At 33.7% G+C, this 14,246-nt stretch overlaps 1 protein-coding gene across 3 annotated transcripts in view; it reads left to right on the plus strand.

Annotated features, from left to right (window-relative positions):
* Positions 1-2,351: 2,351 nt before the first annotated feature.
* Positions 2,352-14,246, plus strand: part of LOC100376570 (mitogen-activated protein kinase kinase kinase 2-like) — an 81,759-nt gene continuing 69,864 nt past the window's right edge. For all 3 annotated transcript variants that reach the window (XM_085496187.1, XM_085496189.1, XM_085496188.1), the window contains exon 1: positions 2,352-2,800. The gene's annotated coding sequence lies outside the window, so the exon portion shown is untranslated. The remainder of the gene's footprint in view (positions 2,801-14,246) is intronic.

The raw sequence follows: 14,246 nt of genomic DNA on the forward strand, positions 1-14,246 counted from the left end.
TTTCTGCGAGTTTTTGGCCTTTGTTTTCACCGCCGCGGGTTGCCAGGAGGTGAAAATGCCCGGATGTCCGCCCCCCCCCGAGGATACGAAGAAACCGTATAGTGAAACGCCCTCTGTGGCATAAGCGTTACAACACGCAGTACATTTCAGTCGCAGTTGTGTAAAATACAATAATTGTAAAATTTCAAAATTGCATATATATCGACTTTTCAAAACATGAGCTACTGTACCTACAATTATGTAGAGCATAATATTGACCTTCTGATTTCTCGAAAGTCATTTCTGTGGCCTTATTCCGGTTTTCCTTGAAAATAACACCTCTCTATTTGCACAGTTATCACGTGATTACACGGTCCCATTTTTAGTTGGAATATTTATTTCATATTATTTGAAAAATAAGCTTTCTAAAAATATATAACTTGATGGTATTCAAAGAATGTGTTACTTCAGAAATGTGCTATGCAATTGCAATAGCAAAAACCTCTGCTATATTATTTATGTCATTCTTATGTTACACCCTTCCGACAAGTTGTGCACTCTTAAATAACGCCAACAGGTAAAAGCAGTCTAGTGATATATTATATAACTGAAGCACATTGCCTCTACTAATTCTGCCGTAATACTAGGGCTCGCTTATTTACTCAACTCCGTTCTTGTGTGGGTGGCCAGGGTGGGAGTGTGGTGGGTGGGCCAGTTTATGAAAGCGTGCGAATCGGATGATGCCAAACAAAATCGAACATAACACGCCTACTTTTTCATTCTATAACTGAAGAGTGAATTGTTGCATATTGTTTTTGATTAAACTCTAAAATAAGCACATCGACTGATATCATATGTGACAGTATAGTTATTTCTTTTAGATCAAACAGTCATATTTTATTTTATTTTATTTTATTTTATTTTATTTTATTTTAGAAAGATAATTTACTCAGTAGTGGGCATTCAACTTGAAAATAATGGAGTTGCATTCGAATTTTAACTTTCAGACGGAATATCCAATCACAATTTATCAGACTTACCAATCTGATAACAATCAGATGTAGGTATGGGCTTCATTATTTTAACGAAAACAACAAACTGGAGCTTGTATCTACATCGAATTTCTGAAAATAAACTATTATGAGGGTGGGTGGGTTCATAGATGAACAGTCTAAATTTCGGGCAATTTTAGACCGTTTCAAAACTACACTACAAAGTAAACCCTAGATGTGTCGCTAGATGTGGTACTATGTCACAGTGTAGTCGACAAGCGCCCGGAAACTAACACATCCATTTAACTGTCGTTTACGGATATAAATAACAGACACTGTTTGTAAAAATTTTGGCTATCCCTTAGAAATAACGAGTTTGTATCAAGAAGACTCTCCGGGAAGATCATAATCGCGACCGGAGCACTCACATAATGTTAAAATAATCAGCAATGAATCGTGCATAATTGGACGAAGGGTGAAGTGCGCCACCAATAGACAGCAAAGTTCGCAAATTATCGAGATATTCAATCTGATTAAAATTTGACGAATAGGATTTCATTTTAATCAGATTGTCAATATATTTGCTAAATATGTAATGTCATTCATGATTGATTGCAGTGGCGATTTGAGGTGAAATGTAGCTGTATTAATCAATTGGTAAACATCCCGTCCTTGCTCACCCCCGTAATTCCATTTCGTACGGATCATTATAAACATGACGGGGGTATTAAATCACGTTAACCACTGACAGCGAAAATTACAGAAAAAAAACAACAACAAAACAATTACACATTGGACAATGTAAAGCAAAACAAATTCCAGAGACATCTCCGTGAACAACGATTTTTATTATTTATTTATTTTTTGGACATTTTTTTCATTACCCATACACAAAACAATACAGCACTTAAGTAAACAAATACAGAAATAAGCAGTAATTGAATCCCTCGAACAACGATTTAGGTCAAATTTAATCGAAGGAAAAATAATGATGTTGCTGTATTATTTTCCGCATGGTGAAGGTGTACAAATTTTGTCTGTATGTGTTTCGTGTAGGACTGTTTTTCTGATTTATCTCTTTTCAGCCCCCAATAAAAAATACCATCTACACTCGCCTCTCTAATGTTAACGACTCGCCCCTTATATACCTGAAAATGAACATGCGTATTCCTGTACCACGAGGACATACCAATATCTACACGACGCAGTGCGTCTCGCCTTTGTTTACTTCCGTGTGAGGGAGTATCTTCGCTTTCAGATTCTTGAAAAAATCTCAAACAGGGAAAGGGTCACTGACCCCATTTATTTTCCCACGCTAAAACTACCACACGTTTTGATGACGTGGCAAACAAGATGGACATTTTTGTGACGTCACAGCCCATCCTCCATACTTGCACGCAGAGGTCTTTGGTTGTTTGCATGGTTGTGAAAAAGACCGATTTCGCCCGGAAATAACAGCTTGACCAAGACTGTTGAAGAATTGGACACTCGCTGATGGGTTAATGAGGAGATCACTCATCGCCGGAATATGACTATCACGTAACTTCTTGCGTAATTCATGGATTTTATTGGGTAGAATCGAAGCGTAGAGGGTTCAAAACAGGCGACAACCGCCAGGTCACATTCGACTGGACTGGCTATCTATTCTCGTGATTATATTGTTATTATCATAAAACATTGACACAGTTGACACGTTTTGTTCGCAATCGAGCGGAGATCGTCTAAAGACATTGACTATTTTGAGTATCTCTACGATGCGTGTACTGCCGACAAATCCGTGAAAATACTCGACTCCACATTGAGCAGCCTACAGGTCGTCGTCATCTCAGGTGAGTGAAATATCATAGAGTCGGCGGAAATGTGACGTTCCCTTAACGTCGTGTGCAACCCTTCCCCTTTACGACAATATCATTGGGTCCACTGAGGTGATTGTGTATTTTGAATGTGGGTGGAGGGGATTTATTGTCAGTTTACGACGAGCGATCGTTTAAAGACTTTAGTCCATTCTTCTCGGTTAATTTCCCGATTAAAATGGGATGATTAGGACGACGACCACCATTAAATTAGGCAAATGAATGTGTATATATGTATATAAATGGTATTGATTTAGCAGTGTTTAGTCCACATTATGTCGTTATATTTTTGATTTTAGCAGCTGAATCAAATTCCATAAGATAAACAAAACCCCAATAAACTTTCATATGATGTCATCATCAGCAACTAACAGTCTACTTCTCAACACATTCGCCCTGTAACACAAATTACACTGCCTTTTTGCTGTGTCTTGGCACCTTAAAATTATCCAACACATGGAATACTGGAAAGTGTGCTTTTCTTTTGTCCGTGACTGGGGGTCTGCTATTATTACCACAAAGCATGGATGAATCATCCAGTCAACATAATAAGCCTGGAATTGGAATAAATCTAGGTTGCATAGAACAATATGCAAGTCCAACTAGTGAGACTCATAGATGACTCATTTCTAATCTTAGTGATATTTTACATGAAGCCTGTAACAAACCTTATGCTTCAATTCAACACCACTTACTCTCACTTTCTAGTCACTCTGTATCATGCGAACAGCAACTTTTGGCATTAGTGCAGAGTTTAATATATGCCGTAATTATGAATAAAATATTGGTGAATAATTATTTTAACAATGTTTCCGAAACTTAACCTAAACTCTTGCACTGTATGAATAACATTAATTTCTCTTCTAAAATGTATAATAAAATATAAATTATTGCACAAATATTATGTAATTAATAATGGTGTTGTGGTTCATATGGCAAGACTATTATAAACCATTATTGTATTAGATAATTTTAAGTATCTGGAATATGAGTTAAAAACAAAATCTTTTGTGAATGTATGTTGCTTGGCGAGGGATTCCAATTTTGATTGATTTTTGCAGTTGATATCCCATTAATTGGGTGTGTTTTGGGAGCATTTGCCTAGTGATAATAATATGGTAAATTATCACATGGGTGTGTACTAATTTGTGAAAAACCACAAGAAGGTTGTGATTTGTACATCAACTTAAATTAAAATATACCGTATTTCATATACCATATGAAACTATCAAAGTTTTGGTGGGCGGGTGGATGGGGGATGGAAGCTTACAGAATTGTTTGAATCGGTCTATCACATGTCTATATGTTCACTCTACGCTTAGTCGTGTAACTCGCAACTAAATTTAGCAGTACAGTACAAAAATAAATCTGAAAATTGTTACAGTAAGATTATAATATTTCCATCCAGCAAGCTTCCTGATGTCATCTCTTAACCATCCTGTTTTTTTTTTCAATTATGGTTTTCCATTTTTGTGTGGGTGGTGCATTACGGTATAACTACAATGTATTTTCCACATTTGAAGGTCAGCCAATTTTCACAACCCTGGAATGGTAATAGCTTTGTTCTGCTTTCTAAACTAATTTCATAATTTATCTTTTTTAATTTTAGCCATGACCTATAAGTAATTGCCTGTTCTGTTAATTTCATCTAAGTCTAGAGAAAATAGAACAAAATGTTTTTGTGTGTAGGAATATTGTAAAATGGGTTAAGTGTTGTGTGTTCAGTTTCTAGGTGGATATGTATTATTAGTCTCTGATTTCCTAGGAGAACCACTCCTAATGCCTTGATTAGCATGATTAGATGTGCAAATCATGCAGTTGTTAGAAGCTTGAGTATATATCATTTTACATCTCTGACATGCAATTGATTTCACCAGGATTGGTTTCAATGAAAATGTTTTATACATGCTCATAATGTATGATAAGTACCGGATTTATTAAGTTCTGTAATTATCGACTAAATTTATATGCCGATTGCTTTTAAAGTATTCTTATTAAAGTATATTGATACTTACAAGGCTTTGACATGTGTACAATGAATGTATTAGCTCCATTAGGATCTTACAACATCCACACATGATTATAACTAAATACAGGGAATTTGACTCTAAAACCATGAGAATTTGGTCACAAAATTTCTTTCACTCAGTCCATCATTCATTTAGCATCGCAGTACTGAGATTTGGCGAATAATAAAATAGATTATCAAAAAGAAATCTATGCCTGCTATCATTTTCATTGTTCATAAAAATGAGCATATTGACAGTTCCAGGAAAGGAAATGTTTTTGAAACTATTGTTTTAGTGATGTCATTCAGTGATTTGTATATACCCCCAGTAGTGAGAAGCTAAAGTTCATATTAAGCACCTGTAGGTAAATGACAAGCTAAGCATTCAAAGTGAATGGCTGTGTTTTTTTCTGACAGAAAGCCCTGTGAGATCTTCACCTTACTTTAGCCTGTTTGTTTTCTCAGAATTAGAGATTGTTTCTCAGACTTTGATATTTGTGGACATTTCCAATGTAGCACACAAATCCCAACTCACATGGGTGATCTGAGCAGCCGCTCAGTTTGTCTGTGTTCTACCTGGGGAGTTAACAGGACTCCGCTTTGTATCTCTCAAGATCTGTCTCAGTGTTAGTGCCTTAATGTAGAAATTGTTAATGTTTAACTGCCAGTTGAAAAACAGGTGGTCAGTTGCATGTAAATACACACATGATTGGATGTAGATCAAATGGTGGAAATTTACCGTTGCACTCTGTAATTGCAAATGATTTTGTAAGTTGACCTGTCTTGGGGGTACATAGGGTGGGTGGGATTCAAATCTACAGGTGTATCGGTATGTGTGGGTGATTGTATTGAACAGACATTGTGGTCTCAGACTGTTATAAAATTGGTTTGATTTCTATTGTTTTTGTAAGATCATTATATATACAATGTGCAATTCCACATGTATATAATCTAAAACAATTACAGTGTTGCCAGTTTCTTCAAGTTCCACTGCATTTTATACTCTCAATCACTCTTTATTTTCATAGTTCAATCACATTTTGCAGTCTACTGAGCAACCTGGGAAATTTATTCTTGTTTCAATTTTCAGACTACTGCAGATAAAATAATTAAATAAAAGAAAATACATCATCAATTAACCAAATTGAAAAGCATTTTATTCAAAAAAGACTTTGCTTGCTTCAAATATTATTATTACAATTGATGTGCATAAGTCTGGAAATAATAAAGAAATAACTTAGATTGAATGAGTGGCCTTTCTCTGGGGAGTATAGCATACTTTCAAAGCGTTCAAACAAAACATGACTGCATTTTTGAACCGAAAGTCATCAGTGGTTGACGAAATCGTCAAGTCTGTATGTGCACTGTTCAATACAGTTCAAATGTATACAAACAATTGCGTTGAAACTTTTGAATAGGTGTATCCCCTATTGCCTATTGTAGACATCGTTGTCTGTTCAAGTATTCATCAATGTTTTTGTTGCACGTATTCAACGAAACACAGGTAAATGCTATATGCATTGCTGACCAAGACTGAATACCTCTTTTTGATCTATAGAAAACATTCTTTCTATTTGGGCTTGAATCTTAAGCATTTAGAGTTGTGCATCCCATGGTTAGTAACCATGTCCGCACCTTTATTTTACTTTAAATCTGTCCCTACAGGTTTGAATTGTTACTTTTTAATACATTCTTGCTACATTTGTTTCCTTCAGCTGCTGACAAATGATTGAGAATATATATGAATAACCCTTACCTTTCTTATTTATGATTTTCAGTGAAGATGAATTGAAAAATTGAAAAGAAATTTGTTATTACAGCTGAATATTTTCTATTCGCATGGAAAAATACAACAAATAAAGTGAAGTACTCCATAGTAAATGTTTATAAAGTGTTAAAATACAGGTGTGCGATGAAAAGTTTGTGCTTATTTTTTGAAGAAAAAAAACAAGGTGAAAAAAGGGTTCAAAGTGGTATTACATTTGCATAAATCTGAATGGATAATGATATTACTGTACCTAGTCGGTAGTGAAGTGATGTATAGCAAATGGAATGCTGAATAGATTCTAGGTTAGTTGTAGTTCACTATTTGTTTTTTCTTCTGCTAAATAGATACAACATTCCTGGCATGGATTCTTGTATAAACTCATGTCAGTCATGTTGGAGTTCAGTAATAACATTCATTTGAATTAAGATTTATTATCTTACTATCAACACAGGCTTCATCTACATACACAAGATACTGGTAGATGAACTTTATCAAAATTATACTCCGATTAGAGTCTTGATTCAAGTACAATGAAGGAATTAATTGTTCTAATCCCCCCTTGTATATTGTTCATTGGTCTAACCCTTAAACCACTGACTGTCACTGCATGTACAATGTACCAGTATGTTTGAAACCAAGTTTACATTAGTTTTAAAGGCATTTGCAGGGCTCCAGGGCAGAAGTAATCTCCATTGTCTGTGTGTGTATGCTTTTTGAATTTATCTTTTCTTGTCCCTTTAAATTCTGGCAATGTTTATTTAATCTTGGAAATGAAATTAGCTTTCAGTTTTCATCATCAACCAAGTGAGGATATGTCAATTTATGTTTGTGTAGTTTTGTCATAAAGATGTATTATTTAAATTACACTAGACCATACTTGTATATTGTTCATTGGTCTAACCCTTAAACCACTGACTGTCACTGCATGTACAATGTACCAGTATGTTCGAAACCAAGTTTACATTAGTTTTAAAGGCATTTGCAGGGCTGCAGGGCAGAAGTAATCCCCATTGTCTGTGTGTGTATGCTTTTTGAATTTATCTTTTCTTGTCCCTTTAAATTTAGGCAATGTTTATTTAATCTTGGAAATGAAATTAGCTTTCAGTTTTCATCATCAACCAAGTGAGGATATGGCAATTTATGTTTGTGTAGTTTTGCCATAAAGATGTATTATTTAAATTACACTAGACCATACTTACAGTTTATGTGGGTAGAACTTCGGTGGCTTTGCATTCTAGCAATGTGTTTATGTGCATTTGTGTTTTGAAATCACACAGCATTGTTGAATTTCAATAATTTTCCAGTTGCGTATTCAAAATGGCAGTGCGTATCATAAACTACAGACCTCTGCACCATCGTCAACTTGACTGAATTAAAATTCAACTTTGTTTGAACTTTCTACAAAACTTGTCTTCTGCCAGGCAATATGGTAACATATAGCTGGTAAAATAATCAAGTTACATTGTAGGAGTGGAAGCCTAAAGCACCTGTTGTGTTTTACCCAGCAGGGCAAGGACTGATTTCCCTCCCATGCATGGATCTCCCACTGATTATGGCTTAAAATAGTATCCATGAACAAAGGTTTACAGTTCAGGCTTCTACAAGTACCTCCTGTAGAGTTATGTATGTTCATTATTTTCCTCTCTCCCATGCCTATAATACATTGCTGAGTTAGTGTTATGTGTTGGGTTGTAATTGTACTGGCATCGAACTACTTGTTAAAATATGAATACATTGCCAGGTCAGATGAGTGCACGTCTGGCTGGTAATAGTTACCCTGAAATGCCCCCCTGCCTCTTTTAGTGCATTGTTATGGAGCTGACACCGCATACCATCATGGAAAGCCAATGTATAATTGGTCTGTTGGATACTCATTGGCATTTTACTACTTACCAGAACCATATTTCTTCTTCAATACATGCGCGTCTAGTCTACTTGTCAACATACAGAACAAAAGAAGCATTTTACCTGCAGAGCTGTCTTACTTCTCCATCAGGATTCTTGTTAGCTTTTGAACAATATCATTTTTTCTATAAAAATTGTTGTGCTTATTTTTAGGTATTTGCTAACTTGTTTTTAATAATTTTTGACCAAACGAACGTAATTTCCTACAAATTCTGATCAAAAGGTTTGAAAGAATTATATTATGCAGGATTACAAAAGTTGACACCGGTATTCAGAGGGTTAAATTGTTTAACTGCAATAAAATAACTTGATTAGGATTAATTTGACACATTGCTAACTGAAAGCCTCAATGGACTTAACAAAATCAATAGGAGAATCAGGCGCCAGCAGACGGCCTGTTGAACTCAGATTAAAACCACTATGAAGGTCGAAAACGTTTTTCTTCTTTTATATTTCATGAAAATTTATTTTTCTTTTGTTTTTCTGAAATTCTGTCAATACCGTAAACCAAAACGGTGATGTCTTTTATACACACACAATGACAAGCAATACAAATATTATTTTTTTGTCCCGAAAACCTAGGTTTTCTTTTTGAATGTTTTTTTTTTTTTTTATATGTACATATGTAGTCTAGACTAATCATTATATTAATTGATTCACTTATATTTAAATCAGTGAATTGTTAACTAACATCTATTGTATCGTAATTTTACACTTATTCCGACATAATCATCAGCATTAGTCATGTTGTGTATTTTACATGTACTAACTACAGGACGATAACAATAATGAGGTCAGTGCATTGAACATACATGTACAAGATTATATTCTGTATCATGAGTTTTCCCCACTTTTGTATGGATCGTTTGAACAACAAGGCCACCATCAGTCTTTCACGTTAATAATCTTGGTCATTTTCACAAGAGAAGACGTATTAATAAGACAAGTTGGTGAATACTTATATAAAATATTTGAAATCAGAAATAACAATAACTGACATTTAAATTATTTGTATATGTACATGTATTGTACTTTATTACTAACATTTATTGCTGTTAACCTGTCCTATGGAACTGTTTCCAAGAATGCAATAAATTCATTATTATTATCTAGAAAATTTGTTCTGAGCTCATGTTGTTTGTTCTTGAATACAACAAACGTATATGAGGCGCTTACCACACTAGATTTTTCTCTTCTCAAGCCATTTCAATATTTTGGTATTTTATGTTATTATAATTGAAATAAAGGACTTGGCACTGGTCATTATTGCATGACAACAGGGTTTGGATAGGAATATTCAATTACATAATTGGTAAGATGCAGTATTACTCACATCCCCATACTTGCCCTGTTATTGTGCAGTAAAGGGAAGTAACGTGTATCTCATCCTTTATTTTCAAAGCAAAATGCAAATAATCTCTCTACATTGATTATGTATGCAGTTACTGATACGGATCTATTTTTTTTTTTAATCAAAACAATTTTATGTATTCATGTACAAAATGGATTGCATTTGATTCCCAGCAGTTTTGAGGCTTCTGCTAATGGTGTATCCAGGTCCGTGGTAATTGTGAAGATGAATATTTGGTGGAAGAGCAATGATTGAAATGACTTACTGGCTTCTATCATGATGCTGATCTTTTCTAATTAAACATTCTATTGAAGCAAGTTTAAACCAAATTCAAATTTAGCACTACTGAGCATGTTACTGAGCATATGTGCAATGCATTGTGGGATAGAAATGTTGATTGCATATGATTGATAACAATTATTGCCATAAAACTCACTTTAATTAAATGTTAATTATGAGTACTAAAATTACAAAATGTAAAATTCATATTAATATGCATGTACTACTTTTTCAGCCCATGTCGCCATGTTAAATTCTGATATTCAAAGAAATAATTCTACCATAAAAACTAAACTTTTGATAACATTCACATGTTCACATTTTCTTGTTTATTTTTTGTGTTTTAATATTGGGGATGTATAATAATAAAAGTATTTAATTTAGTTTGGTATGAAGCTACTTAAAAATTTTATTTTCACCATTTTTTTTTTTATTCATGGATTTATATTCTCCATGTAGATTACCATTTATAGATCACAAATTGACTATTTAGTACAACAGATTATCCTAGTCTCTGATTTAGTTCAACTATTTCCCATGGATCTATGAGTGATTCATCAATAAGTTATGTAATGGTTTATACCAACTATCAATCTCCAGCAAATTTAGCTGACTAGCAGGAGTTCTGATAATTGACTGCAGGTGATTCATGCTTGATTAGGTTTGTACATGCTACATACATCTACATCATTTTCTTACACTTGATGTATAGACATGTCTTTTTTTGTTCGCTGTGAAAAGTAAACCTGTATTTTGGCCTTTATTTTGTCATTTGTAGTAATAACTGTCAAGATTTCCATGTTGTACATTTTTTAAATATTTTGATTTCCGCCCATTTGGTTGTGATTGAGTTTCCAGTATCTTTAAGTCGTTGAATCCAGTATGGGATTTTTATGATTGGTGATTCATATACAACATTATTATGATTGGTCTATGGTGAATAATTCTCAAATTTAAATTCTAAATTTATTTTTGAGCGAATTACAAACATTTAGTGTTACATGTAGTTAGTGTTTAGCATGAATTTGAAGTAGAATTGAAATCATGTTGCATGATGGGATTTCACAGAATTTTATTAAACCCATGCAAACTTATTTCTGAAATAATTGAAATCACTTCTGTAACTCACCTCAGTCCTTTTAGGAGGGCTTTTTTTTTACCACTGTAGCAGCCATTTTCAAAAGGTAAGGCCTGTTAATAGGTTGACAGACAAATAATGACAGAGTTGCCGAGTAGCCAAATCATTTAGGATCTTAACACAGATAACTCATGAATGTTGCAACTTTTGGTTTTTGTTCATGGCCTGTTTTGCTTCATAAGTTAGTCTTTCAGCTAGATACTGTACAAAAGCAATAGAGCTTTGATATACCGGTAATGCAACAACTGTTGTTAGAATTCTGTTCATGTAAAACTGAATACATTGATGTATTGTATGTACCCAGTTCCTATGTAAATATACATTGTAATAAATTAGGAAAAAATATTAAACTTTTATTTTGTGACTTCCATCTAGTGAGTACGCTCTCACACATTATATATTATTCATATCTCTGGTAATATAATATCATTATTCATATATAATGTCTTATAATATTAATTTGAATTCTCAAAAACTCTCTTAGGCTTTTCATTTTGAGGAGATGATACGAGTAGAAAAAATCTCTTATTAATGTGAACACTAATTGTCTTGTATATTTTACTACTATATAATGGATATCCTTTAGACCTATTTATTCTTAAAGTCTCTGCTTATGTCATCTGTCTTCGCACAGGTTTTAAGTAATTTCCATGAACACAGTATTTGCTCTATCACGGAGAGCTGTATTAACACAAAAATGTTTGTTATAGGACCTGACAATTGAACATTGAATACACAGGAAAATATATACCGGTACATTCTAAAACCTGCACACAGAATCTCATTGGACACATCCAAGCACAAGAAATGGGCAGTTTCTTCCAAATTAGTAACATAAAAATAACTACGGTGATACATTTTTAGTGGTGTGACATGGACTGCCGAGTTGCATGATCTCTGCCCGTAACAAGCTTACACCATTAGTAATTAAGTATACTTTTTTGGGGATGCCCCATGGCAGAGGGAAGGTCATGCTAGACATGTACTGGTAGTTAGATGATTTGGTCCCATTAGCGAGCATCTGTTTGAGTCAAGCATGCAGAAAATGTTTACTTTGATTTAGCATAGTATTTACCTTGCTGTGTATTTTGTTTTATCTACTTGTAGTACATTTATAGTTCAGAAAAAAATGGAAGATGATTCACAGTAATAAAGTTTGCTAGAGACCTAGTTACACTGTTGAAAAGTTTTTCTACAATGTATCTATATTTTGGAATTGAACATATTCTGCACATGATACTATCTATTATAGGTGCACACATAATATCCGTCCATCCGTCCGTCCGTCCGTGGGATGTGCGAATAAAACCTCTTGTTTGAATTACATGCATTTTATGACATATCGTTGGCTCGGCTAGTGCGACCTCTGTACATGTATAAGTACTACATGCTCTTACCTAAACAGCACATTACATTTTTGACTTGTATGTATGTATGCATGCTTTTAATTTATCTGCGTTTCAAAACAGAATGAATATGGTGAATTTTTATCTTCAATTTTTCAAATATCAGCAATTTGGGAAGTGCCATTGATGGATGCAGTGTATATAATCAGTTGTAGAATTATTAGGATAATTACATGTAATGATTCACCGAGTATGATTTAGTTGGATAGAATTGATAATAAAACTAATTTCAACATGAATGGTCGAGATGGATTTTGTGGAATTACACTTTTTCTTGCGCATTTTCGTTTTATTTCTTCTGTCAAGCATGTGCTAACATTTATAATAAACAAGAAGGTTAAACAAGTTGTTAGTTGAATATTAGCAAAAATTTAGCACTGCACTTTCTATTAGTTGTTTTGCTAACATTTTTTATAACAGGAAACAAGTTTGTTTGGGGTCACCTTATAATACTGCAAACCATTTAATTTCTAAAAAATTAATTCATGTAATTTTTGTAAAAGTCTATTTGAAAGTTTCTTCCTTGTTCATTACTTAAAGATTTCATGGATTTTCCAGATTTGTGGAGCTTGCAGAAATTTGTTTCTCATAAAATTATATCAGCTTACAGTTAATGGATAATTTTAACATTAAATACTTAATTATTCATACATGCACTATTGTAGAAAACAACCATCATACATGTATGCCAGACGAACATCAGTCTGCCTCACCCTGCATTAGATACGGAGTGAGTGGATAGAATCTAAAAAAAAAAACAGGGTCCATAGCGTTGGGAAAATCCTTTGAAAGTCTTTGGATTTTTTGAGGTTTGAAAAGTCTTTGAGTTGTCCTTAAATTGCAGGAAAAATAAAAAAAAATCTTCGAAAAGTCTTTTAATTTCTTCATAGTTAATAATTCATTTTAGAAAGGCCTGTTTTCTCCAGGGAACTACCATATCCTCAGAAATTTGATGAGCTTTGGTGATGATGTTGGCCTGAATTAAGGGTCAAAATGTCTTTGGGAAAAATGGAAGAAAATTTGGGAAAAGGTCTGGAAAAGTCTTGGAAATTATTTGACTCCTGGTGCTATGGATCCTGAAAAAATGCACTATTTGATATTTTGAAACTAAATTGGATACTTGAATGCTTCATTGGGTTTAGAGGATAGTCTGAATAATACATAAAAATGAAGTACCTTGGTTGATTTCAATTCTTAATCTGAATTGCTTTGTTCAATAACTCAAGCTTTATAAGATGAGTATAATGAAATTTAAATCCTCCTTCATGCCAGAATGTTGATGCCAGGAGTGTTCATTTCATTGTCGAGTGGATACTATAACTATTACGTCACTTTTTTGTGAATTTCAATTGCACGCCACACAAAATCCTGAACTTTTGGGCGACTTTTGTGAAATTTGAAAACAGTGATGCAAAATGAATCCCATTATCAAGTTTAATGATTTAGAATTAGTCAATCATGGCCCACTAAATGTTGATATTGTATAAAAATATTGATAATTTTGACATTTTATTAATATAATTAAATGTTGAATAATAGACCCTCTAACTGAAGGTCTATGATTGAA

The sequence above is a fragment of the Saccoglossus kowalevskii genome, chromosome 22 (assembly GCF_978046115.1).
Source record: "Saccoglossus kowalevskii chromosome 22, keSacKowa6.1, whole genome shotgun sequence".
Taxonomy (NCBI): domain Eukaryota; kingdom Metazoa; phylum Hemichordata; class Enteropneusta; family Harrimaniidae; genus Saccoglossus; species Saccoglossus kowalevskii.